Here is a 27,310-nt window from a genome sequence, read left to right as displayed (position 1 = left end):
GTCATTACCCATGAATCTTTGTAAGCTTAGAATTTGTTAGTTCGGCCATCTTGCGGCAAGAAGCGTTGAACATGTGACAGAAAGTAGGTCAGTAAACTTTACAACTGCGCTTTTAGGTTCCCTCTATTAGGACTCTTTTTGTACTTTGCATATATAGATAAACTGAAAACACCTAGTTTGCCTTTCAGTGTTGGGTAGAGAGCTGAAAGCTAGGAGAACTCCGTCTGCAGAACTGCAAGTCACTGCAGCTACACAGGCAAGACGAACGGGTGAGCTTAACCTTTCTGCTTTGAACTGTCATGTGGTTAATTGTTTCCTTAATAAGTGCGTATTAAAGTAAGGCTCGCGAGACAAAGGTACATATACTTCAATTTTAGACGGTTAGGGCCTCGGCGCACGCCCGGCGTACGTAATGGAACGTTCTTTAATCGAATAAAATCCATGGCTTGACTTCGGTTGGGTTTGGTAATCGAACAAAAATTGGCTTTTGCACATTATGCTGTCGTTTCCCCACTCAAATGCTCCACTTGAATGCTCCATTTTTTAAACTAAAATGCTCCGTCTCCCCCACTGAAAATAAAATACTTGGATAATGTTCACCATTATTAAATTCTGAGCCTCGGTTATTTCATTTCTAGCGTTCTGATTGGTTCACTAAATCCCGGTTATCAGCTCATATACCGTAGTTTGACCTTATATGGAAAACGAATGCCCCAGGTGTCGCTAAGCTAAATTTGTTTTTCAGCGGGAAGCTTTGGAAAAATGTAGAAAAAAAAAAAAAAAAGAAAAGATTGAAATACCAAACAATGCCATCTAAATATAACTACAATAAAAGCTGCAAAGTTTGGTATGACACTATTTAATGGTACGTATCTCTGAAGTTTCCTTTAAAATCAGAAAATTTGCATGATTTTACGATTTATATGACATAACAACAACAACAATAACAACCGGCCGGTTACCTTAAAAAATTTCAGAATGGCTTGTAAACCCTGGTGGCTTCTTGATGAGCTGGAACTTCAAAAGCACTTGAATGCTTGTCTCAGAAATGTTGCTACTCGTACACTTTAACGTTTCTTGAATTTGAGAAGTCCGGCTGTGTCCGACCTGCTTCGCTTTTCGATTTTTCATTCAACTGATTCAACTCTGTTTGCAAAGAGCTGCGCATGTCATGTGATCATTACTTTGTCGCTTTGGTTGGAAGTTGCCTCAACATCCGGTCGTTTTCATTTGAAAGAAATTTTTACTTAAAATAAAATTCAGTTAACTTCAACAGCAATACCCAAACGCGGAGAATTTAATAAAACAATTATTCCATTCATGCTTGTTGGATATGAGATTGGTCATAGCCAACTCAGCGCGATTTACCATCTCATATCCAATGCGCGCTCATGGAATAATAATTAATTATTAATTATACAGAGGCTTTTTAAGAGGGATGCCCTGAGGACAGACGGCGTCAAGTTTTCGGTCGAGTACCGTAGTTTGACCTTATATGGAAAACGAATGCCCCAGGTGTCGCTAAGCTAAATTTGTTTTTCAGCGGGAAGCTTTGGAAAAATGTAGAAAAAAAAAAAAAAAAGAAAAGATTGAAATACCAAACAATGCCATCTAAATATAACTACAATAAAAGCTGCAAAGTTTGGTATGACACTATTTAATGGTACGTATCTCTGAAGTTTCCTTTAAAATCAGAAAATTTGCATGATTTTACGATTTATATGACATAACAACAACAACAATAACAACCGGCCGGTTACCTTAAAAAATTTCAGAATGGCTTGTAAACCCTGGTGGCAAGAGGTTAAAACTGATCGAAGAAATTTCTCAAGAAGAACTTAATGCCTGCTTTTATGTTTCTACGCATTTACGAGGACTCCAGTTACAAAAGTTCATCTATGAAATCCTTACGAGCGACGGCCATAATGTTTGTTTCTGTCGCTCAGCACTACTCAGCAAAACATTTGCACAAACATGCACAGCTTTTACGCTTCTCGATAAGCTTGAAGTTTAAAAACTTGCACTGAATGCTTGTCTCAGTGAGGTTGTACCTTGTACACTTGGACCTGCCTTAAGTGTTTTAAAACGTCTGCAAGGAATTCAGTTCAGCATAAAAAAACGGCCTTGATCCCTTCCTTTGCTCAGCACCACACAGCAAAACATAATTTTGCTTAAATGTGCACAACTATTACGCTTCTTGATGAGCTGGAACTTCAAAAGCACTTGAATGCTTGTCTCAGAAATGTTGCTACTCGTACACTTGAACGTTTCTTGAATTTGAGAAGTCCGGCTGTGTCCGACCTGCTTCGCTTTTCGATTTTTCATTCAACTGATTCAACTCTGTTTGCAAAGAGCTGCGCATGTCATGTGATCATTACTTTGTCGCTTTGGTTGGAAGTTGCCTCAACATCCGGTCGTTTTCATTTGAAAGAAATTTTTACTTAAAATAAAATTCAGTTAACTTCAACAGCAATACCCAAACGCGGAGAATTTAATAAAACAATTATTCCATTCATGCTTGTTGGATATGAGATTGGTCATAGCCAACTCAGCGCGATTTACCATCTCATATCCAATGCGCGCTCATGGAATAATAATTAATTATTAATTATACAGAGGCTTTTTAAGAGGGATGCCCTGAGGACAGACGGCGTCAAGTTTTCGGTCGAGTATCTTTTTTGCCGTTTTTTTTTTCCTTCACCGTAGTCACAAATGTGCATATTAATTTATTTATTAAACCTGGATGAAACTCTGCTCTCTCCAAGAAGGCATCTATTGTTTTGATTGTCTCCAACAAAAACGGCCCAATCAGAATCCATTATTGGTGTGTATATCATGAGGCCAGGGAGGGGACCGACTCATCCAATCCTGTGTGATATCACATACAGTGTAGCCATGATCTGGGGCCCAGAAAGAAAAGACTTTCTATCAAAATGGTGGCCACATGCATGGATTTAAGACCCTAATTCACCTGTATGCCATTTTTAGAAAGAAAACAAACCTTTTTGAAGCGGTAAATAGAAAGAATAACTTCTAAGTAGTACTTGACAGTTTAAACGGTGGAAATTGGAGAGTTCATAGCAAAGAAATTATGCTATAACTGACAGATTGAATAATTCAATGTGAAGAGGGCACTAGAGGTCATAGCTTAACCCATTCAGGGCCATACATATTGCGAGGGGGGGGGGGGGGAGGGGGCAGGCCCCCGCCAAGAAAATTCAATTTTGTGTCTAACATAGCTTTTGAGTTTGCTGAGCTGTTCCTAGTTGTAGCCATATTGGTACGAAGTCACAACAAAATCAATAATTGACTGAAAAAATATTCCTTCAATGTAAATTCCCGGTAATAATGCTGAAAAATCTTTTGAGGCAAAAGCCAGTACGAGTTTTCTTATGAAAATAATGATTTTGTAATTTGGGCTGCCAGTGGTTTAGAAGTTGATGTGTAAATAGACTGACAAGCCTACACCACTCCCTGGCACGTGTGTTAGCGTTTTTAAATCTAGCTTACACGAGTATGTTCTTTCAGAGCTAAATAAAAAATTGGTTCTTAAAACTTGCGCTACTCCCAAGTGTTTTTAGTGGGTTTGGAATAATTGATAGAACCTCGGGTTTAACCATCAAATGTTCAACATCACAGGTCATTAATTTGTGCCTGATAAGTTTTGATTTTCCTTTTTTGAATTCTCTTCATTTTGAGTACGGCCTGTTATTCTGTGTTTTCAGCGACAGTCTTTTTATACCACATAGGGCATTTCAGCTAGGTTTGGTTTGGCTTGTTTAAGTGTGTGATGGTTTTATCTGCCTTTCTTGTTAAGATTTCTGTATTGTTATGAGAGGAATTAATCGATGCTTGTAGCGTGTCATGAGCTTCATTCAATAGTTGTTGTAATGCCTGACCTGGCTAATAGTTTTTTCGCAGAAAGTCTGTGGCCTGAATAATGATTTGAGATGTCTGCTAGCTCGTCGCCTGGATAAAACAACAATTTGTACTTGCAGCACAATTTCTTCACCGTTTTTTCTCTGATTTTCGCTGTCGAAACTGTTGTAGAGGTTCAAGTTATATTTGAAACTGAAGATGGATGTAGGTCATCCAGAACATGTTTTTTGAAGTAAAAACCCTGTGTTATTTGAAGACTATTTCTTGCCTGTTATTTTGTAAACCTAACTAATTCTCTTAATAAGTACACACTTTATTTTGTATGCAGGATTAACAAACCTTAAGATGCCAGAATCAAGCAAGTACGCAAGCAAGCAAGCAGAGCATAAAATCATCTGAAACAGGATTATTAGCAACCAGGAAACTTATTTCACGTACAGAGGTATGCAAAAAGATTGCGACAGAAAAACAGGGTTCAAGTAAGAGAAAGGGCTGAAATGTCTGTAGGCTCAAAACATTTTTGGGGTTATAGTGCAACTTTGTGTGGCCCATTAAGGGGAAGTGTGAGTTTTTTTTCTTCAAATTTCTAAAAATCACCAGTTTATACAAAACAACAACAACAACTTAAAATGACTTAAACTTGAGAAATGAAGGATGCAAAGATACAAATAATCTGTACTCAGCTGTTAAACTTCTATATAGTGCATGAGCACATAAGGTATTATTTCATCCCATTGTAACATTTAAGGATTTCACCCACAGACTCAAAAGTAAGAACCACCTTGTACAGCATAATAAACTGCACCACAGGAGAGTAACAACAACAACAACAACCATTTATTTACAAATTCAGATTATATAAGGGGCTTGTCCCGCAACTAGCCACAAAGCTAGTCGAGGCGGGACAAGACGAGCACGAGAACATAATGGAAAAAAAGTTACAATAAATTACAAGCATGCTGGAAAATGGAAAAACTTAACTTTACACAATAACGCAAATTTAGATAAGGCTATGCATCAAAATGAGCACATAAGGTATTATGTGCACCACAGGAAAGTACTGCTCAATAGCTTTCATTATTTTGAATGGTCACACTGTAAGATTTAATCCACAGAGCCAAAAGCTAGAACCACCTAGTACAGCATAATAAACAGCACTACAGGAAAGTATTGCTACATATTAATAGCTTTTATTTAAATGGTCACACTTTATGATTTCATCCATGGACTCAAAAATGAGCACTACCTTTGCACCAAAGGAAAGTACTGCTCAGTAGCTTTCATACAAATTACAGCATGACAAACAGCACCACAGGAAAGTACTGCTAAGTAGCTTCCATATGAATCACAGCATAACAAACAGCACCACAGGAAAGTACTGCTCAGAAGCTTTCGTACAAATCACAGCATAACAAACAGCACCACAGGAAAGTACTGCTCAGTAGCTTTCGTACAAATCACAGCATAACAAACAACACCACAGGAAAGTACTGCTCAGTAGCTTTCGTACAAATCACAGCATAACAAACAGCACCACAGGAAAGTACTGCTCAGTAGCTTTCGTACAAATCACAGCATGACAAACAGCACCACAGGAAAGTACTGCTAAGTAGCTTTCATATGAATCACAGCATAACAAACAGCACCACAGGAAAGTACTGCTCAGTAGCTTTTGTACAAATCACAGCATAACAAAAAGCACCACAGGAAAGTACTGCTCAGTAGCTTTCATTTGAATGGTCACAGTTTAGGATTTCATCCACAGACTGTAAAATAGAACCACCCAACACAACACAATGGACAACACATCAAAATTCAACTTGGTAGCTTTCCTTTCAATGGTTGCACTGGATGATAAAATCCACAGACTCAGATGTTACACCCACTTTCCACGGTGCAATTAACAGTACTACAAGAAACTACTGCTCAGAAGCTTTCATTGAAATGATCACACATCAGGATTGCATTCACAAACTCTAAAGTTACCAACACCTTGTACAGCATAATGAACAGCACCGCAGGAATGTACTGCTCAGTAGCTTTCATTTCAATCATCACACTTTACGATTTCGTCCACTGACCGAAATGCTAGAACCACCTTATACAACATAAGAAACAGCACCGCAGAGAAGTACTGCTCAGTAGCTTTCATTTCAATAATCATTCTTTAGGATTTCGTCCACTGACTCAAATGCTAGAACCACCTTATACAGCATAAGAAACAGCACCACAGGGAAGTACTGCTCAGTAGCTTTTATTTCAATGGTTACACTTTACGATTTCGTCCACTGACTCAAATGCTAGAACCATCTTATACAGCATAAGAAACAGCACCACAGGGAAATACTGCTCAGTAGCTTGCATTTCAATGATCACACTTTCAATTTCGTCCACTTACTCAAATACTAGAACCACCTTATACAGCATAAGAAACAGCACCACAGGGAAGTACTGCTTAGTAGCTTTCATTTGAATAATCACACTTTACGATTTTGACCAGTGACTCAAATGCTAGAATCACCATATCAAGCATAATAAACAGCACCACAGGGAAGTACTGCTGAGTAGCTTTCATTTGAATAATCACACTTTACGACTTTGACCACTGACTCAAATGCTAGAATCACCATATCAAGCATAATAAACAGCACCACAGGGAAGTACTGCTCAGTAGCTTTCATTTCAATGATCACACTTTAGGATTTCATCCACTGACTCAAATGCTAGAACCACCTTATACAGCATAAGAAGCAGCACAACAGGAAAGTACTGCCCAGTAGCTTTCATTTCAATGATCACGCTTTTCGATTTTGTTCACTGTCTCAAAAGTTAGAACCACCTGGTAAAGCATAATAAACAGCACCACAGGGAAGTACTGCTCAGTATCTTTCATTTGAATTATCACACTTCACAATTTCGTCTACTGACTCAAATGTTAGAACCACCTTATACAGCATAAGAAACGGCACCGCAGAGAAGTACTGCTCAGTAGGTTTTCATTTGGATGATCACACTTTAATACAATTTTGTCCACTGACTCAAATACTAGAACCACCTTATACAGCATAAGAAACAGCACCACAGGTACTGTTCAGTAGCTTTCATTTGAATGATCACACTTTACAATTTCGTCTACTGACTCAAATGTTAGAACCACCTAATACAGCATAAGAAACAGCACCACAGGGAAGTACTGCTCAGTAGTTTTCATTTCAATGATCACGTTTTACCATTTTGTCCACTGACTCAAATGCTAGAACCACCTTATACAGCATAAGAAGCAGCACAACAGGAAAGTGCTGCCCAGTAGCTTTCATTTCAATGATCACGCTTTTCGATTTTGTTCACTGTCTCAAAAGTTAGAACCACCTGGTAAAGCATAATAAACAGCACCACAGGGAAGTACTGCTCAGTAGGTTTCATTTCAATGATCACACTTTAGGATTTCATCCACTGACTCAAAAGTTAGAACTGCCCTGTACAGTATAATAAACAGCGCCACAGGGAAGTACTACTCAGTAGCTTTCATTTCAATGATCACGCTTTACTATCTTTTTCACTGACTAAAATGCTAGAACCACCTTATACAACATAATAAACAGTACCACAGGGAAGTACTGTTCAATGGCTTTCATTTGAAAAATCACACTTTACGATTTCGTCCACTGACTCAAATACTAGAACCACCTTATACAGCACAAGAAACAGCACCACAGGGAAGTACTGCTTAGTAGCTTTCATTTCAATGATCACACTTTACGATTTCGTCCACTGAGTCAAATGCTAGAACCACCTTATACAGCATAATAAACAGCACCAAAGGAAAGTACTGCTCAGTAGGTTTCATTTTTATCCAGACGAAACTGTACAGCACAACTGGAAAGAACGTCTCAGAAACCTTCATTTTTGTTTTGATAAAAATAGTTTGTTTTTCTAAACTACATGTGTAGGCTGGATTAGAATTTTTCTGTAGAACTGAATCCATGCAATTTAAAGGAGCACAGTGGTATTGTGTATTTATTATGCAGTAATTCACTTGATTTGGAATTGGAAGAGCGGTCGATAAGGAAATGAAAAGCTGAAAAATTAATCACTTGAAATATATAGCAACCGAAGTCGATAATCCACAAATGTACTAGACATGTTTTAAGGCACAAAAAATGTTTTTAAACCACGACAAGCTCCTTTAGTTTGCTGATGGATAAAGGCATTGGGGTACGTAGCATGTAATAGTGGAGCCTAGTTTTCTGTTGAAAGCTGACATAACCACTACTCCAGGATTTAAAACTAACGCGCGCGTTTTATTTATTTGCTTTCTTGAAAGCGTTTTCTACTACCTAATATTGGTAGTATTAAGTCAGTTATCAGACGAAACCGGTCGGAGAATCAAATTTGTGTCAACAAGATTTCTTTGCTGAAAGTGCCGCTCACTAGTTTATTTGTTAGAAAAATCTCGGAAGATGCTTTGAACGTTGAATTAAGTTTGCGTAGATCCTGGAATGAATGTCATGCTTTCAAAACCGCCCCTTAAACTTTGCGTCTTTAAAAACAGTTTAGGTAGCATTTGAGTTTTGGCAACTAAATCGCTACGCTTTTACATTCAAATTTGTTTGGCAGGCTGAAAAGTCATTGTAAATATATTCTAAGTCTTATTGATTCCATTTTTGAAAATGTAAGCATTGTTGCCTAAGTAATTACTGCGCTTTCAAATGGGGCCCAGAAAACTAGGTAAGAATTCAACTAAGTCTTTTCATGTATTGATTTGTCCTCTTGGGAAAAAAGAACTGCGCTTTTGACTGGAGTCTGGTTTGAAGTGAAAAATATACTAAGTCTTTTGGCGGGAAAAATCTGTACGGTGTTTTGGACAGATTTAGCCCTTCAAAAGAACAAGTATGTTTTGAATTTCTACCAGAACCCTTTTAAAAGTGCAGAATTTTTTTTCCCGGTCGGCAACCTCTCCTAGGCAAAAAAAAGTAAAAGAGATAGCCTACAAAATGACTAGTTTCCCGGATGCTTTTGTAATGCTGCTATTGAATACACTGTAAGTAATAAACACAAGTTGATTCAACAATGATGTTCTTTATTGATTGTTACTATTATTTACAAGACAATAAAATACTTAATTTTACATTGAAAACTGCGTTGCTTACTAGAGTACTTGATTAAACAATACTACTACTATTTGAATAGGTAAATGACTAGCGAAGAGTAAAGTAAGAAAATTTAACTGGCTGGCAAAATGTTTTAGGGTTAAACTAAAAACTACGATATTTGTAGGGAGTTAATTTCACGAAATGGCTAACAAACAGTACAGTAAAAAAATTAAAGTTTAACTTCGTTTCTTTTCAACCAGATTTATAGGAAAACTTTTCTGAGTATTTTTTGATAACGCGATTTTTGTAACGAGATGAAAACGCATCACCAACAACTTCATTGCAATTTAGAGAAAAATGAAAATAATTTCGACTGCAAAAAGCAAGTGAATTTTGAATTCGTTCAAGAAAATATACACGATGCAAAGTCTCAATCAACAGCTATTCAAAAACAAACTTTCAGCAAGTATTTTCCCCGTAAAAAAAGTTTCCTGAAAGCAATTGACGGAGCGTTATTCGAAACTTAAGTTCAAGTTTCTTGATTAACCTATTATAACTAGTTTGAAATTTCGTTTTCAGTTGTTTTAATCAGTTTAAGTTTTAATTTTGTGAACGCGATTTAGAATTGGCTGTAGTAAAACTGGCAAACTACATGTACATTCAAAATACGTGCGATGAATCCTGTCTTCTGAAAATTTGCATCGTGCAGTTGAAAACTGACAATCCGAAAGTTTTTTTTTCGTCCAAAAGTCGATTTCGAATTGGCTGTTGCCTTGCAAACTAGAGTCAAATTCAAAATACCTTCGATGAATTCTGTCTTCTGAAAATTTGCATCGTGTACTTGAAAGCTGACAATCCGAAAGTCTTTTTCTATCTTCCAAAAGCCGCGCTACAAAGATTTGGCTCTCCACGAAATATGTTTAAAAATTTCACGTTTATGAAAGCTTAAAACAAACGAAAAATTCAAATTCAATGCTAGGCCACATTTGTTTTTGTTATGAAAAGCATTCACGTTTCTGTTTACAAATTCTGTTTCAAGTATGGTTAATATTTCGAATCTACATTTTTTTTGCCGACGTTCAGACTACGATTTCCAAGAAAATTGTGCTAATCTCGGTAGATAATCCAAATCCTTTTGTAGCGCGACTTCGTAAACGTTGTGTAAAATTTTACCTGAAACCCTCCTATGAATTACAGTGTGATAAAGCTTTGTTTGTTCTTCGTTATTCTTGTCCTCGCTTAAGTGCGTCCAACTTGAGACGAATAACTGAAATAAAAGAAAAGCAAGATAAATGGAAATGTTTCGTAAACAAGCTCAGTGTCATTAATCCTTTCCCATGCAAGCTCAAAATAACAATTCTCCGTGATTCTTGCATACAATACTTCCAATATCAGTTAGGAGAATTTGCAGGTACATCAGATATTTTTTTAAATTCAATTTGCTCCGGTTGGAGTTACGTTTTGGTAGCTCATCAGATTTACCCACAATTTGCACGCTTACACGAACTATTTTTATAAAAATAGCGAATCACTCGTTTTTTCCTTCAATGGTTTGTTATTTTATTGCGTCATTTCCTTTGCCAAGCTAATTATAACCTATTCCCCACGAAATATATTTTTGTAGAAAAATTATTCCCGAAGCGATTTGTTTGACAATTAGCACGCTCCCACAACCCATATATTTTTATCAAACTGGCTTATGTTTCGACAATTTCTTTCGATAGTTACAAAATCTTTGATTACAGTTGAGTCTTCTGCTAAACTTGTAAACAAGATATTTTTCGTTCGTTGTAAACCTTTTGGATGAGAAAAAATGATTTATTTTTGTGTTACAGAAAACGCACCCGATAACCAAATTCTGCACGTTCAGAATAAAATATGCCTAATTAACAGTAATATATTCACCGAAAACAATAGGACCAGAAATAACAATAAGACCCACAACCTACTTCTAGGTAAATTTGACCCCTCTTTGTTACACGAAGCCTCCGTGGTCTAGTGGATAAGCTCGCGCTTCTTGACTTAAACACATGACGGCCTATCTCTCTGCCGTCGTTTAATTTAAGTCGTGTTGACTTAAGACGAATGGGGAGGGGGGTTCTACACCATCAACTGACAGTTTTTTTTCTTCTTAATCTTAGATTTATTTTCTTTATTTTTTTTCTAAGATATTTTTTACAAGGCACACAAAAAAATTTTTTTTTTAAACAGGGAAAAAAATTCTAGAGTAATAAATCTAATATTTAGAGAAAGCAAAGAAGTAAAACCTCCGGTCAATGGTGGCGAAACCCCAGAAACACGGCTATTATGTGTTTAAGTCAAAAAGCCCACTAGACCACGGCGGATTCATGTTAAAAGAAAGGTCAAAATTACCTAGAAATAGATTGTGGGTCATTGTGTAGTCGAGTAGTGGGGGATAAATCGGTAATTTCAGTTTCCGTTTCCTAATTTTTTCCTTCTTTCTTTCTCTTTTTTCTTTCGCTTTTTTTTTTAATACAGAACACATTTAGAAATCAAAAGACTGCCAAAAAACTACTAATTCCTAAAGTAAAGCCACAACATACCGCCAATTAATTTGTCACGGAACAAAAACGGTTTTAACGCTAATAAACGAGTTTTAATGATGAAAGGCTAAGCCTGAAACATGTGCGGTATATTCTTTAGCACTTGTAATTGTAGTCCCATCACTTAACTAACGCAGCACACGGATTTCGTTGAATTGTTTTCGTCCTCTACAAGGTTGTTCCAACTATATTTTGAGGATGAGATCCTGAAGTGTGCGCATTTAAATGAAAGCTACTGAGCTGTACTTTCCTGTGGTACTGTTTATTATGCTCTACAAGGTGGTTCTAAGTTTTGAGTCTGTGGATTAAATCCCAAAGTGTGATCATTCCAAATGAAAGCTACTGAGCAAAACGTTTCTGTGGTGTTCTTTATCATGTTGTACAAGATGGTTCCTTCTTTTGAGTCTGTGGATGAAATTCATTTTCCTATTATTACATGCTCATCGTAATCCAATGAGAATAACATCGTACATCGGCCTTCTGTCTATGCACAACAGTATGATGTCTCTTTTGCAGTTTTATGATGCCTCGTTCACAGTTTGACTTGACTGTTAAGTCACACAATAAATCCTTTTTTGAAGAAGCTTTTCGATAAAAATGGCTCAAACATTCAAGTCTGTTGATCGCATCCTAACATGTGACCATTCAAAATATAAAAACTAATGAACAGTCCTTTCCTGTGGTGCTGTTTGATACACCATACAAGGTGGTTCTAATTTTTGGGTGCTGTTTATTACACTGTAAAACATGGTTCTAACTTTTGAGTCTGTTGATCAAATCCTCAAGTGCAACCATTGATAGGAAAGCTATCGTCTAGAACTTTGCTGTGGTGCTGTTTATTGTAATGCACAATGCGTTTCTAACTTTTCAGACTATATATGAAATTCCAAACGTGATCATTCAAATGAAAGCTTCTGAGCAGTACTTTCCTGTGGTGCTGATTACTGTGCTGTACAAGGTGGCTCAAGCTTTTGAGTCAATGGATTCAATCCTAAAGTGTGACCATTCAAATGAAAGCTACTGAGCGGTACTTTCCCCTGGTGCTGTTTATTATGCTGTACTAGGTGGTTCTATCTTTTGATTCTGGTTTGTTTTTGTGCATCATCTTTTACACTTTGATCGAAATTGTGTTCCAAAACTGCATCTCACAAAATAGTGTCATTATAAGTTTATTTTATATTTGTATAAAATATACATGTAAACTGGAGAAAACACTCAGTGAAAGTCTACAGGATCCTACAGCTGAATGAGCAAAAGCACAAGCAGATTTACACCTTCAATCCAATAGCTTTTTCACAATGCAAAAGGTAACAAATACAAAACTTAAAATGAAAATTTGGTTATAGTTCATTTTGGTGGTTTAATTCTGAGCAATGTTAAGAAATTGAAAATTTAACAATATTTACCCTTGCATGGACTACACATGTTAATGGTCCTCACCCTAAAATGTTTTGTAACAGAATCTGAGTCCTTCATAAAACCATGATTGTTTTTCTTTCAAAATGTGCAACTTAAGGTCATTCCCCTGTTTTGCACTGCGCAACTCTACTGCGCACAATGGCAAAATAAAAAAAAATTACGCTCATTTCTAGCTAACTACTGAGTAACACTCAATCTGACTTGCATCTGACAACAAAATTCTTAATTTGCATTTTGCGCGGAAATTAAGGTGTTTTCATAAGACTCGCCCCAGTCCCTTCGCGGAAAAACCAGTTTTGAAGCTCGATTTACCACTGCTTTGTGAAATATCTGCAAAACCAACCCGGTGAACCTATTTTCTCTTTTCAGATTTCTAACCACAATATCGTTTGCCAACTACCATGAAAATTTAAGGAAAATCCCAGTGTTAGAAATATCAAATTTTGCGCCTAATATCTAGCCAATGGACATTTTGGCCTACCTTCAGAGGTAACGAAGTATATTATTTTGTTGAATATCTCAGTAATACTGCTTAGGAATAGTTTTCAAACAGATTTCACGTTGAAAATAATTTATGAACAGGGAAAAAATTCTATGAAATGAGCCGTTAACTGTTCTCTTCGGAAAATAATTCCTGTTTTTGGCAAATGCTCTATTATAGTCATTTTTGTCCAAACATGCAGAAATTACCATATTTCAATGCTTCGTTGCTGAAGAACAAGCATGGTGACCCCCTCTTTTTATTTTATTTTTGCAGTTTACATATAGTGAACCACACATGGGCAAAGTTTGGAAAAAATCTGAGTGTAGGTTCTATTTTAGGGGAATGACCTTAACCACCTGTACAGTCAATACTAACAATAGTCAGATTTTTTGTGTGTTTCAAGTATTGATAAGTAAAACAAGTTCCCTCCTACCTTAATTTACATTCTGTTCAAGGTGACTGTGCTTGACTTTTTTGCTTGCTTGATAATGGCATCTCAACGTTCCTTGCACCTGCATAAAAGTAAACCATTCGGAGAATATTATTGTGGACATTATTTTTCTAAGTATATAGATATAATTTTATATATCTCTTTAGGGTATTTTAATAGATACACACATAGGTCACTTTGATACAGTATACATATAATGACTTATACTAAAATTTTATATGCACATTCTAATTTTCAAGGGCATGCACACTTTAATTGGAGTCTCACTCTGTTGCGTGTCCCTCGCCACTGTATTACATTACTTTTTTCTTGGTTGGTGAAAGCTTTGATAAATAAATAAATTTTAAGAGTAAAGGGTTGTCTCAAAAATAATTATGCAGAATCGGGGCCCACAAGGTAACTTCATGGGGTGAGCACCCTTCTCGAAAGTGAAAATGTCTCTGCCTCATGCCTTGGGCTGAGTGGTTGAAATCCTTTTTTGAAGAAGCTTTTTGAAAAAAATGGCTCAAACATTCAAGTCTGTTGATCGCATCCTAACATGTGACCATTCAAATAAAAGCTAATGAACAGTCCTTTCCTGTGGTGCTGTTTGATACACCATACAAGGTGGCTCTAATTTTTGGGTGCTGTTTATTACACTGTAAAACATGGTTCTAACTTTTGAGTCTGTTGATCAAATCCTCAAGTGCAACCATTAATAGGAAAGCTATCGTCTAGAACTTTGCTGTGGTGCTGTTTATTATAATGTGCAATGCGTTTCTTACTTTTCAGTCTATAGATGAAACTCCAAACGTGATCATTCAAATGAAAGCTACTGAGCAGTACTTTCCTGTGGTGTTGTTTATTATGCTGTATAAGGTGGTTCTAACTTTTGAGTCAATGGATTAAATCCTAAAGTGTGACCATTCAAATGAAAGCTACTGAGCAGTACTTTCTTCTGGTGCTGTTTGTTATGCTGTACAAGGTGGTTCTATCTTTTGATTTTGGTTTGTCTCAAAAATAATTATACAGAATTGGGGCCCACAAGGTAACTTCATGGGGTGAGCACCCTTCCAACAAGTGAAAAATGTCTCTGCCTCATGCCTTGGGCTGGGTGGTTGAAATTGCGGCATAAAGGCATGACTCTTTATCAACAGCCATTAAAATGGAAAACAATAAAACAAAACTCACCATTTATAACAACACAGAGGTTAATGGAGTATTTTCCATGCCTGTCAACATTTCACACTTTCTTGGAGAAAGATAAAAACTTCAGTTAACACTTGATGAATAATGTCTTGATCTTGAGCACAGTGAATAATGACAATAATATAATAATGACAATAATAATAATAATAATAATAATAATAATAATAATAATAATGATAATAATAATAATAACAATAATAATAATAATAATAATAGTTTTTATGAACAGGCTAGGACCGGTGTGCGACAAATGCAGACTGCAGACTTGCAGACTTGCAGACTCAACATAATGGCCTTTGCCAATTCATTTGAAAAATAATATTATGTAACCTCCGCCATTCCATATCATGCGCTGTCCGCTTTGTACGCTTTAAGGATACTTGGCTACTTTCACGGTTGTCCTTCAGGAATAAAATTCGTACGTGCGCCAGTTTTGAGAAAACGTTGTCAAACTATATAGCAGTGGACAACATAATAAGAGTTAGTTTCTGACAAAAATACAATTTTAGCGATTTTTTTACATTCTAAAATATCAGGATCGGGTAAACTCACCAACGAACGAGGCCTGTTGAATTGAATTTATCGGGTATCAAGCTCCTGGCAAGTCCACGAAATAGCTGCACAGCATTATTCACAAGACATTAATAAGGCTTTTCCGATGTTTTGATTAGTTATCGAGATATCCGAGTTCACGTGTTGCTCAAGTGGTCGCCATGGAAAAGTTAGTTTGAATTTAAAAATTCCTGTGCGAGATTTTAGCTCGTAAAATTTCGTAAACATTATACATGCCTCCACAAGGGATTATATCACCTCGTACTAAATGCCGCGAGCTAGTGAATCAGCAACACTCCATAGAATCAACAACACTAGCACATAATTCTCGTTAAAATCCAAAGTCGCGAAAATCCGGAAGTAGGCAGGTCGGCAAGTCTTCATGGTTGTCCTTTAGGACAACCGTGAAAGTAGCCAAGTAGCCTTAAAGCGTACCAAGCGGACAGCGCATGATGTGGAATGGCGGAGGTTACACAATATTATTTTTGAAATGAATTGGGAAAGGCCAGTATGTTGAGTCTGCAAGTCTGCAGGTCTGCAAGTCTGCAGTCTGCATTTGTCGCACACCGGGCTAGGACTACTCCCTTTGGTTTCTCTCACTAAACTGTAATTTTAAACCAGAATGCAATTTGTAAAGCCCCACATGCATTACAGAGGAGTTAACAATAAAAGACTATGTCCAGGGCCCTGTGTATAGCTGAATGAGCAATTCAGTGTAAGCAGATTTACCTTCAATGCAATTAAATATCAATACCTTGTACAATGCTTATAGCAGACAAATTTTAATTTAATTTTGGTGGTTTGATTCTAGAAATTTGAAGAAACACTTAACAGTGTTTACCCTTGCATGGACTACATGGTTATAAGCCTACATGTAAAATGTCTTGCACCAGAGTCTGAGTCCTTTACAAAACCAAATTGCTTCTCTTTCAAAATAGGCATCCAAATCAAATGTACAGTAAATGCAATTATAGCCTTTACTTGTGCTTCTTATTAATAAGTACAACAAGTTTCCCCTACCTTTACTTTCTGTTTAAGGTGATTGTACTTGACTTTTTGCTTGCTGAAATCTGTCATCTTAACACTCCTTGCACCCTTCCTAAAAATAATAATGCAGCCAATTTTCAGACAACAGATGCAAGTTACATTTGTATTTGGAATACTTAAATACCTTGCAGTGTGGTTTTAGTAGTATCTTACCAAAACACTTCCCTTAAAAATTCACAAAAGAATCATAAGCTGTGCTTGCATCAGCAAGGACAGCTGGTCCCTATTAAACTCAATGGCCAAAAAGAGGAGTGATTATCTTTTTGAACTCACCTCTTTATTAACAATGGCAAAAGTTGATGAAGTCTCTGCACCTGAGATAATTGCACTGTACCTGGCAAGAGATAAAAATTAGGTTAAGACCTGCTGTGGATACTCTTTTGAGTCAAACAAAGAGTCAATCATGTTATTACTGTGAGAATGCTAATTATTATTATGTTATTACTGTGAGAATGCTAATTATTATTCACTCAGTGACACAGCCATTAACTCTGAGAAAAGAGATTCATAGGCAAATTCCCCAGTATCAGGAGCCTACATCTATGACCTTCTGATTACTAGTTTGGATGCTCTACCACTGAGCTACCGGAGACTTATGCAAGAGATAGGTCATTACACTAGATAAATTTCCTTCATAATGTAAAGGATTTGAATGTCGATATGTGGTATATGCACAGTGGAATACAATATTGATTTTATAAACCACCCACTTTTGAATAAGCGCCCACCCTGAATGCCCAAATGCTTATAAGTACCCAACACCACCCCCTCCCAACAACAACAACAATAACAACAAAAAACATTTCTGTATCGGCCCAGCATGAAGTAAGAGGGCATAATCTTACAGTAGTCAACCTTTATATTGTTTATGAGTTGGTCATGTGAGCTTTTGCACTTTGTTTTATCTTGTTGAAGCAAAATAAACTTGTTATCCCTTGTTTTGTTATTCTCTAAAATTGCCACAAAACTACTGGACATAAAAAATGTCGAAAACTTGACACGGTCCGGCCAGGGAAAAAAGAAGCAGTGAAGGGAAATCTGCATTGTACAGGGTATTGATATTTAATTCCCAGGGGGGTACTCCCTTATGTGACCTTAACAGGGGCCCGATAGGGTATGGTTTTCAGGGTGTTTTGTCTTGAACAGGGTATCTATTTCATCACTTTCTGTCTTAAACAGGGTATCGCTATATGACCTAATGGCTTAAACAGGATAAGCGTAGATGTCTGTTTATTGGTCTTTTGAAAAACAGAGCATATTTCAATGATTTCAAGTAGATTGTGATTGCCAAATATGCATTAAAATACAGTAAGAAACTAGTGTATTCTTATTTCATTCTATTGTTAAACAGGGTATGATTTTGGGTTAAATGTCTTAGAGAGGGTCTGAAAATTATGAATTCTGTTGTCAACACGACGCACGCGAAGAGCAATGACGTAAGCACAAAATTCAATATCCACCAATCAGCATTTTGCGTTGAAAAATTCAACGCAGAAATGAAAATTCCTGAGACATCATTGCAAGCTCTCTCCACTTTCTCCCTCTCGCCCCCCACCCCCAAGAGAACTTGCTCGCAGGCTAACCCTTGGGCCAAGGGCCCTGAAATTACAGTGAAAAGGAATATCTCTTGATAAGTAGCCATGAAATTAGAAAACAGCAAAAAGAAAACTCACCATTTAAAAGAATGTCATGTTAAGGTTAATGGTGTCCTTGTTCCATGTCTCCTGACTGAAACTAAAACATTACGCAAAGGTTAGTACAACTCCTTTCTGTTTGCCCAACTTTAATAACATGAATGATAATACTATGATGTAGGACTGAGCAACACATCGTCATTGATGCATTTAAGTTGAATTTCAAGTGGACAGCGTATCCTGAAATCAAGCCACACTCTCTCCTATTTTAATGTACACAGCCTCTGAAGGTTTCTGTATAAAGGCATCGTCTTTCTGGTTTATAAGAGCCAGCTTACCTCAACACATGTTCAAATTTCGCGCGAAACACGTCAAGTTAGCGTGTAACATGACTTGTACACAAATTTACGAGGACAGGGTCATCAAAAGCCTGCAAAGAAGATAACACAAACTTGCTCGTCACATTTCAAACGCGTCTAAACTAAGTTTAGGGAACCGAATCAGGAAAAAATGGAACATACTTGAAGCAAACTATCCCGGTCAAAATTTCGTGGCCATGTTGGACTGTTATTCATGCAAAGGATCTTGGGTCCATGCCGGGTTCATGAAGAACACGTGACGAGGGGTTCGCCCAAGAGGGGAGGGGAGAGGTAGAAGACCGCTTCTTTATTTGATTCAGAATGCGGTTCTACGGAATGGATATTTCGATTGACAAATTCGTCGATAACTAATTGAATTTTCTTTAGGAAATAAACCTCTCCTAAGACCGACGGAATAAAAGCTGATTTTGAAAAGAACCTCTTATTGGAACGTGGCTTATTTATTAGAATTTAAAACGTGTTAATCGAAACTTTTCTATAAAATTACGAAAATTATGAGTGTCTAGAGATTTCATCCCTTCAAATCTTGGAATTAAACATAGAGATTAATGAGAACAAATGAAATGATCACCACATTCTCGTAAACACTATCACACTAAACAGTGAGAACAATGTGTATATTGGTATTGGAGCAAAAAGGCTAAGTTGTCATGTAAACTTCAAGTAATATGGTTACTAAAAGATTAAAATATACTGAACTGGCCAGAGGTGCTTCACTACCCAAGCAAAGGAGGCAGAATTTGGAAGCAAAATGACAGACGTTAGCACCACAAAATTAACCATTCCACTTTATTAAGAGGGGTAAAAAGGCATTTTATCATTTTATTTTCTATAAAAATCTTTAAGCGCTTGCTCACTGACAGCTCATTTAGGAACCTCTTATAGTATTTCGCTGGCATTCAGGGTAATCTTTAATGAGCAGGCATATATAAAAATATGGTTTACAAAGAAGTAAAACGTAAAAAAAACTAACCCCCAAACGTAAGAATTACTAACCCCCAAACGTAAGAAATATAACCGCCAAACCTAAGAATTACTATCCCCCAAACGTAAGAAAACTAACCCCTTAAAATTAAGAATTACTAACCCCCAGACTCACTAAAACTAACCCTTAAACATAAGAATTACTAACCCCCAAACGTAAGAAATATAACCCCCAAACGTAAGAATTACAAACCCTCAAACGCAACAAAACTAACCCCCAAACGTAAGAATTACTAACCACGTACCGTAAGAAATCTAACCCCCAAACGCAAAAATTAGTAACCCCCAAATGTAAGAAAACAAACTCTTAAACGTAAAAGTTACTAGCCCCAAAACGTAAGAAAACTAACTTCCAAACGTAAGAATTACTAACCCCAAACGTAATAAACCAACCTCCAAACATAAGAAAACTAACTCTTAAACGTAAGAATTACTAACCCCCAAACGTAACAAATCTAACCCCCAAACGTAAGAAATACTAACCCCCAAAAATAAGAGAACTAACCCCCAAACGTAAGAATTACTAACCATCAAACGTAAGACGACTAACCCCCAAAGATAAGATTTACTAACCCACAAACGTAAGAAAACTAACCCCCAAACGTAAGAAAACAAACCACCAAATCTAAAAATTACTAACCCCAAAAAGGTAAGAAAACTAACGCCCAAACGTAAAAATTACTAACCCATAAACGTAAGAAAAGTAACCCCAAAACACAAGAATTACTAAACCCCAAGACGCAAGAAATCTACCCCTAAACGTAAGAATTACTTACCCCCAAACGTAAGAATTACTAACCCCCCAACGTAAGAAAACTAACCTCCAAACGTAAGAATTACTAACCCCAAAACGTAAACAAACTAACCCCCAAACGTGAAAAATACTAAGCCCCAAAAGAAAGAAAATTAACCCAAAAAGGTAGAATTACTAACCCCCAAACGTAAGAACACTAACACCCAAACGTATGAATTTCTAACCCCCAAACGTAGGAAAAGTAACCCCCAAACGTAAGAATTACTAGCCCCCAAGCGTAAAAAAAAATAACTCCCAAAAATTAGAATTACTAAACCTTAAACGTACGAAAACTAACCCCCAAACGTAGAAATTACAAACCCCCAAACTTAAAAAAAATTAACCCCCAAACGTAAGAATTACTAACCAAGAAACGTAAGAAATCTAACCCCCAAACGTAAGAATTTCTAACCCATAAACTTAAAAAAACTAAAACCCAAGCATAAAAAAAAATAACTCCCAAAAATAAGAATTACTAAACCTTAAACGTAGCAAAAATAACCCCCAAACGTAAAAATTACAAACCCCCAAACTTAAAAAAAATTAACCCCCAAACGTAAGAATTACTAACCTCCAAACGTATGAATTACTAGCCCCAAAACGTAAAAAAAATAACCCCCAAAAGTTAAGAGTTACTAACCTCCAAACGTAAGAAATCTAACCCCCAAACGTAAAAATTACTAGCCTCCAAACGTAAGAAATCTAACCCCCAAACGTAAAAAATCCTAACCCCTAAACATAAGAAAACTAACCCCCAAACATATGAATTACTAACCCCCAAACATAAGAAAACTAACCTTAAATCGTAAGAATTACTAACCCCAAAACGTAAGAAAACTAACCCCCAGACGTAAGAATTACTAACCTCCGAACTTAAGAAATCTAACCTCCAAATGTAAGAATTGCTAACCCCCAAACGTAATAAAACTAACCCCCAAACGTAAGAAATCTAACCCCCAAACGTAAGAAAACTAACCCACAAACTAAAGAATTACTAACCCCCAAACGTAAGAAATCTAACCCTTTAAACGTAAGAATTACTAGCTTCCAAAAACAAGAAAACTAACCCCCAAACGTAACAAAACTAACCCCCACACGTAAGAATTACTAAACCCCAAACATAAAAATTACTAACAGCCAAACGTAAGATAATTAACCCCCAAACGTAAGAATTACTAACCCGCAAACGTAAGAAAACTAACCCCTAAACGTAAAAAAACTAACTCCCATCCGTAAGAATTACTAACCCTCAAGCGTAAGAAAAAATAATCCCCAAACATAAGTAATCTCACCCCCAAACATAAGAATTACTAACCACCAAACGTAAGAAAATTAACCCCTAAATGTAAGAAGTTTAGCCCCCAAACGTAAAAAAACCTAACCCCCAAACGTAAGAATTACTAACCCTCAAACGTAAAAGATCTAACCCCCAAACTTAAGAATTACTAACCCCGTACCGTAAGAAATCTAACCCCCAAACGCAAAAATTAGTAACCCCCAAACGCAAGAAAACTAACTCTTAAACGTAAAAGTTACTAGCCCCAAAACGTAAGAAAACTAACTTCCAAACGTAAGAATTACTAACCCCCAAACGTAATAAACCAACCTCCAAACATAAGAAAACTAACCCTTAAACGTAAGAATTACTAACCCCCAAACGTAACAAATATAACCCCCAAACGTAAGAAGCACTAACCCCCAAATGTAAGAACTACGAACCCCCAAACGTAAGAAAACTAACACCCAAACGTATGAATTTCTAACCCCCAAACGTAAGAATTACTAACCCCCAAGCGTAAAAAAAAATAACTCCCAAAAATAAGAATTACTAAACCTTAAACGTAGGAAAACTAACCCCCAAAAGTAGAAATTACAAACCCCCAAACTTAAAAAACAATTAACCCCCAAACGTAAGAATTACTAACCCATAAACTTAAAAAAACTAAAACCCAAGCGTAAAAAAAAACTAACTCCCAAAAATAAGAATTACTACACCTTAAACGCAGCAAAAATAACCCCCAAACGTAAAAATTACAAACCCCCGAACTTAAAAAAAAATTAACCCCCAAAACGTAAGAATTACTAACCTCCAAACGTATGAATTACTAACCCCCAAACGTAAGAAAACTAACCCCCAAACGTAAGAATTACTAACCCCCAAATGTAAGCAGACTAACCCACAAACTTAAGAATTACTAACCCCCAAACGTAAGAAATCTAACCCTTTAAACGTAAGAATTACTAGCTTGCAAACACAAGAAAACTAACCCCCAAACGTAACAAAACTAACCCCCACACGTAAGAATTACTAACCCCCAAAAGTAACAAAACTAACCCCCAATGGTAAGAAAACTAACCCCCAAACGTAAGAATTACTAACCCCCAAATGTAAGCAGACTAACCAACAAACTTAAGAATTACTAACCCTCAAACGTAAGAAATCTAACCCTTTAAACGTAAGAATTACTAGCTTCCGAAAACAAGAAAACTAACCCCCAAACGTAAGAATTACTAAACCCCAAACGTAAAAATTACTAACAGCCAAACGTAAGATAATTAACCCCCAAACGTAAGAATTACTAACCCGCAAACGTAAGAAAACTAACCCCTAAACGTAAAAGAACTAACTCCCATCCGTAAGAATTACTAACCCTCAAGCGTAAGAAAAATAATCCCCAAACATAAGAATTACTAACCACCAAACGTAAGAAAATTAACCCCCAAACGTAAAAAAACCTAACCCCCAAACGTAAGAATTACTAACCCTCAAACGTAAAAGATCTAACCCCCAAACTTAAGAATTACTAACCCCGTACCGTAAGAAATCTAACCCCCAAACGCAAAAATTAGTAACCCCCAAACGCAAGAAAACTAACTCTTAAACGTAAAAGTTACTAGCCCCAAAACGTAAGAAAACTAACTTCCAAACGTAAGAATTACTAACCCCCAAACGTAATAAACCAACCTCCAAACATAAGAAAACTAACCCTTAAACGTAAGAATTACTAACCCCCAAACGTAACAAATCTAACCCCCAAACGTAAGAAATACTAACCCCCAAACGTAAGAAGTACAAACCCCCAAATGTAAGAATTACGAACCCCCAAACGTAAGAAAAAAAACCCAAACGTAAGAATTACTAACCATCAAACGTAAGACGACTAACCCCCAAAGATAAGATTTACTAACCCACAAACTTAAGAAAACTAACCCTCAAACGTTAGAAACGAAACCACCAAATCTAAAAATTACTAACCCCAAAAAGGTAAGAAAACTAACGCCCAAACGTAAGAATTACTAACCTATAAACGTAAGAAAAGTAACCCCCAAACACAAGAATTACTAACGCCCAAGACGCAAGAAATCTACCCCTAAACGTAAGAATTACTAACCCCCAAACGTAAGAATTACTAAACCCCAACGTAAGAAAACTAACCTCCAAACGTAAGAATTACTAACCCCAAAACGTAAACAAACTAACCCCCAAACGTAAGAAATACTAAGCGCCAAAAGAAAGAAAATTAACCCGAAAAGGTAGAATACTAACCCTCAAGCGTAAGAAAACTAACACCCAAACGCATGAATTTCTAACCCCCAATCGTAGGAAAAGTAACCCCCAAACGTAAGAATTAGTAACCCCCAAGCGTAACAAAAAATAACTCCAAAAATAAGAATTACTAAACTTTAAACGCAGTAAAAATAACCCCCAAACGTAAAAATTACAACCCCCAAACTTAAAAAAAATTAACCCCCAAAGGTAAGAATTACTAACCTCCAAACGTAAGAAATCTAACCTCCAAACGTAAAAAATCCTAACGCCCAAACGTAAAACGACTAACGCCTAACCCCAAACGTAAGAATTACCAACCCCCAAACGAAATCAAACTAATCCTCAAACGTAAGAATTACTAACCCCGAAACAAAAGAAAACTAGCCTCCTAACAAAAGAAATTTTAATCGCCAAACAAAAAAAACTAACCCCCAAACGTATGAATTACTAACCCCAAAAACGTAAGAATTACTAACCTCCAAGCGTTAGAAAACTAACCACCAAACGCAAAAATTTCTAACCCCTAAACGTAATAAAACTAACCCACAAACGTATGACTTTCTAACCCCCAAACGTAAGAGAACTAACCCTAACACGTAAAAATTACTAAATTCAAAACGTAAGAAAACTAACCCCAGAAGGTAAGAATTACTTACCCCCAAACGTAAGAAATCTAACATCCAAATGTGAGAATTACTAACCTCCAAACGTAAAAAAAACTAACCCCCAAACGTATGAATTACTAACACCCAAACGTAAGAAAACTAACCCCCAAACGTAAGAATTACTAACCCCCGTGCGTAAAAAAACTAACTCCCAAAAAAAAAAAATTACTAACCCCCAAACATAAGAAAACTAACCTTAAATCGTAAGAATTACTAACCCCAAAACGTAAGAAAACTAACCCCCAGACGTAAGAATTACTAACTTCCGAACTTAAGAAATCTAACCTCCAAATGTAAGAATTGCTAACCCCCAAACGTAATAAAACTAACCCCCAAAACGTAAGAAATCTAACCCCCAAACGTAAGAAAACTAACCCCCAAACGTAAGAATTACTAACCCCCAAATGTAAGCAAACTAACCCTTAAACGTAAGAATTACTAACCCCCAAACGTAACAAATCTAACCCCCAAACGTAAGAAATACTAACCCCCAAACGTAAGAAGTACAAACCCCCAAATGTAAGAATTACGAACCCCCAAACGTAAGAAAAAAAACCCAAACGTAAGAATTACTAACCATCAAACGTAAGACGACTAACCCCCAAAGATAAGATTTACTAACCCACAAACTTAAGAAAACTAACCCCCAACAGTTAGAAACCAAACCACCAAATCTAAAAAATACTAACCCCAAAAAGGTAAGAAAACTAACGCCCAAACGTAAGAATTACTAACCTATAAACGTAAGAAAAGTAACCCCCAAACACAAGAATTGCTAACGCCCAAGACGCAAGAAATCTACCCCTAAACGTAAGAATTACTAACCCCCAAACGTAAGAATTACTAAACCCCAACGTAAGAAAACTAACCTCCAAACGTAAGAATTACTAACCCCAAAACGTAAACAAACTAACCCCCAAACGTAAGAAATACTAAGCGCCAAAAGAAAGAAAATTAACCCGAAAAGGTAGAATACTAACCCCCAAACGTAAGAAAACTAACACCCAAACGCATGAATTTCTTACCCCCAAACGTAGGAAAAGTAACCCCCAAACGTAAGAATTACTAACCCCCAAGCGTAACAAAAAATAACTCCCAAAAATAAGAATTACTAAACTTTAAACGCAGTAAAAATAACCCCCAAACGTAAAAATTACAACCCCCAAACTTAAAAAAAATTAACCCCCAAAGGTTAGAATTACTAACCTCCAAACGTAAGAAATCTAACCTCCACACGTAAAAATTACTAGCCTCCAAACGTAAGAAATCTAACCCCCAAACGTAAAAAATGTTAACCCCCAAACGTAAAACGACTAACGCCTAACCCCAAACGTAAGAATTACCAACCCCCAAACGAAATCAAACTAATCCTCAAACGTAAGAATTACTAACCCCGAAACAAAAGAAAACTAGCCTCCTAACAAAAGAAATTTTAATCGCCAAACAAAAAAAACTAACCCCCAAACGTATGAATTACTAACCCCAAAAACGTAAGAATTACTAACCTCCAAGCGTTAGAAAACTAACCACCAAACGCAAAAATTTCTAACCCCTAAACGTAATAAAACTAACCCACAAACGTATGACTTTCTAACCCCCAAACGTAAGAGAACTAACCCTAACACGTAAAAATTACTAAATTCAAAACGTAAGAAAACTAACCCCAGAAGGTGAGAATTACTTACCCCCAAACGTAAGAAATCTAACATCCAAATGTGAGAATTACTAACCTCCAAACGTAAAAAAAACTAACCCCCAAACGTATGAATTACTAACACCCAAACGTAAGAAAACTAACCCCCAAACGTAAGAATTACTAACCCCCGTGCGTAAAAAAACTAACTCCCCAAAAAAAAAAATTACTAACCCCCAAACATAAGAAAACTAACCTTAAATCGTAAGAATTACTAACCCCAAAACGTAAGAAAACTAACCCCCAGACGTAAGAATTACTAACTTCCGAACTTAAGAAATCTAACCTCCAAATGTAAGAATTGCTAACCCCCAAACGTAATAAAACTAACCCACAAACGTAAGAAATCTAACCCCCAAACGTAAGAAAACTAACCCCCAAACGTAAGAATTACTAACCCCCAAATGTAAGCAAACTAACCCTTAAACGTAAGAATTACTAACCCCCAAACGTAACAAATCTAACCCCCACACGTAAGAATTACTAACCCCCAAACGTAAGAATTACTAAACCCCAACGTAAGAAAACTAACCTCCAAACGTAAGAATTACTAACCCCAAAACGTAAACAAACTAACCCCCAAACGTAAGAAATACTAAGCGCCAAAAGAAAGAAAATTAACCCGAAAAGGTAGAATACTAACCCCCAAACGTAAGAAAACTAACACCCAAACGCATGAATTTCTTACCCCTAAACGTAGGAAAAGTAACCCCCAAACGTAAGAATTACTAACCCCCAAGCGTAACAAAAAATAACTCCCAAAAATAAGAATTACTAAACTTTAAACGCAGTAAAAATAACCCCCAAACGTAAAAATTACAACCCCCAAACTTAAAAAAAATTAACCCCCAAGGTAAGAATTACTAACCTCCAAACGTAAGAAATCTAACCTCCACACGTAAAAATTACTAGCCTCCAAACGTAAGAAATCTAA

General features: G+C 36.6%; 2 long non-coding RNA genes across 3 annotated transcripts; one reads left to right on the top strand and one right to left on the bottom strand.

The window, feature by feature from the left end:
- The first annotated feature begins 3 nt into the window (after window positions 1-3).
- LOC146475674 (uncharacterized) lies at window positions 4-5,611 on the top strand. The gene is made up of 3 exons (XR_014865805.1): window positions 4-87; window positions 189-269; window positions 4,208-5,611. It is a non-coding gene; the product is annotated as an uncharacterized LOC146475674 (long non-coding RNA).
- LOC146475673 (uncharacterized) lies at window positions 4,900-19,495 on the bottom strand. 2 transcript variants are annotated; one of them, XR_014865804.1, is made up of 11 exons: window positions 18,833-19,495; window positions 18,650-18,741; window positions 18,351-18,411; window positions 16,951-17,011; window positions 16,651-16,729; window positions 15,061-15,121; window positions 13,873-13,951; window positions 7,461-10,239; window positions 6,507-6,602; window positions 5,166-6,390; window positions 4,900-5,013 (listed from the first exon to the last, which is right to left on the bottom strand). It is a non-coding gene; the product is annotated as an uncharacterized LOC146475673 (long non-coding RNA). The 2 variants fall into 2 exon arrangements; XR_014865803.1 differs by lacking the exon at window positions 4,900-5,013 and having other exon boundaries at window positions 5,754-6,390; window positions 15,061-15,117; window positions 18,833-19,494.
- Window positions 19,496-27,310: the final 7,815 nt, after the last annotated feature.

The sequence above is a fragment of the Pavona decussata genome, unplaced genomic scaffold (assembly GCF_977016875.1).
Source record: "Pavona decussata unplaced genomic scaffold, jaPavDecu1.1 SCAFFOLD_83, whole genome shotgun sequence".
Taxonomy (NCBI): Eukaryota; Metazoa; Cnidaria; class Anthozoa; order Scleractinia; family Agariciidae; genus Pavona; species Pavona decussata.
This window is presented reverse-complemented; position numbering and strand designations above follow the sequence as displayed.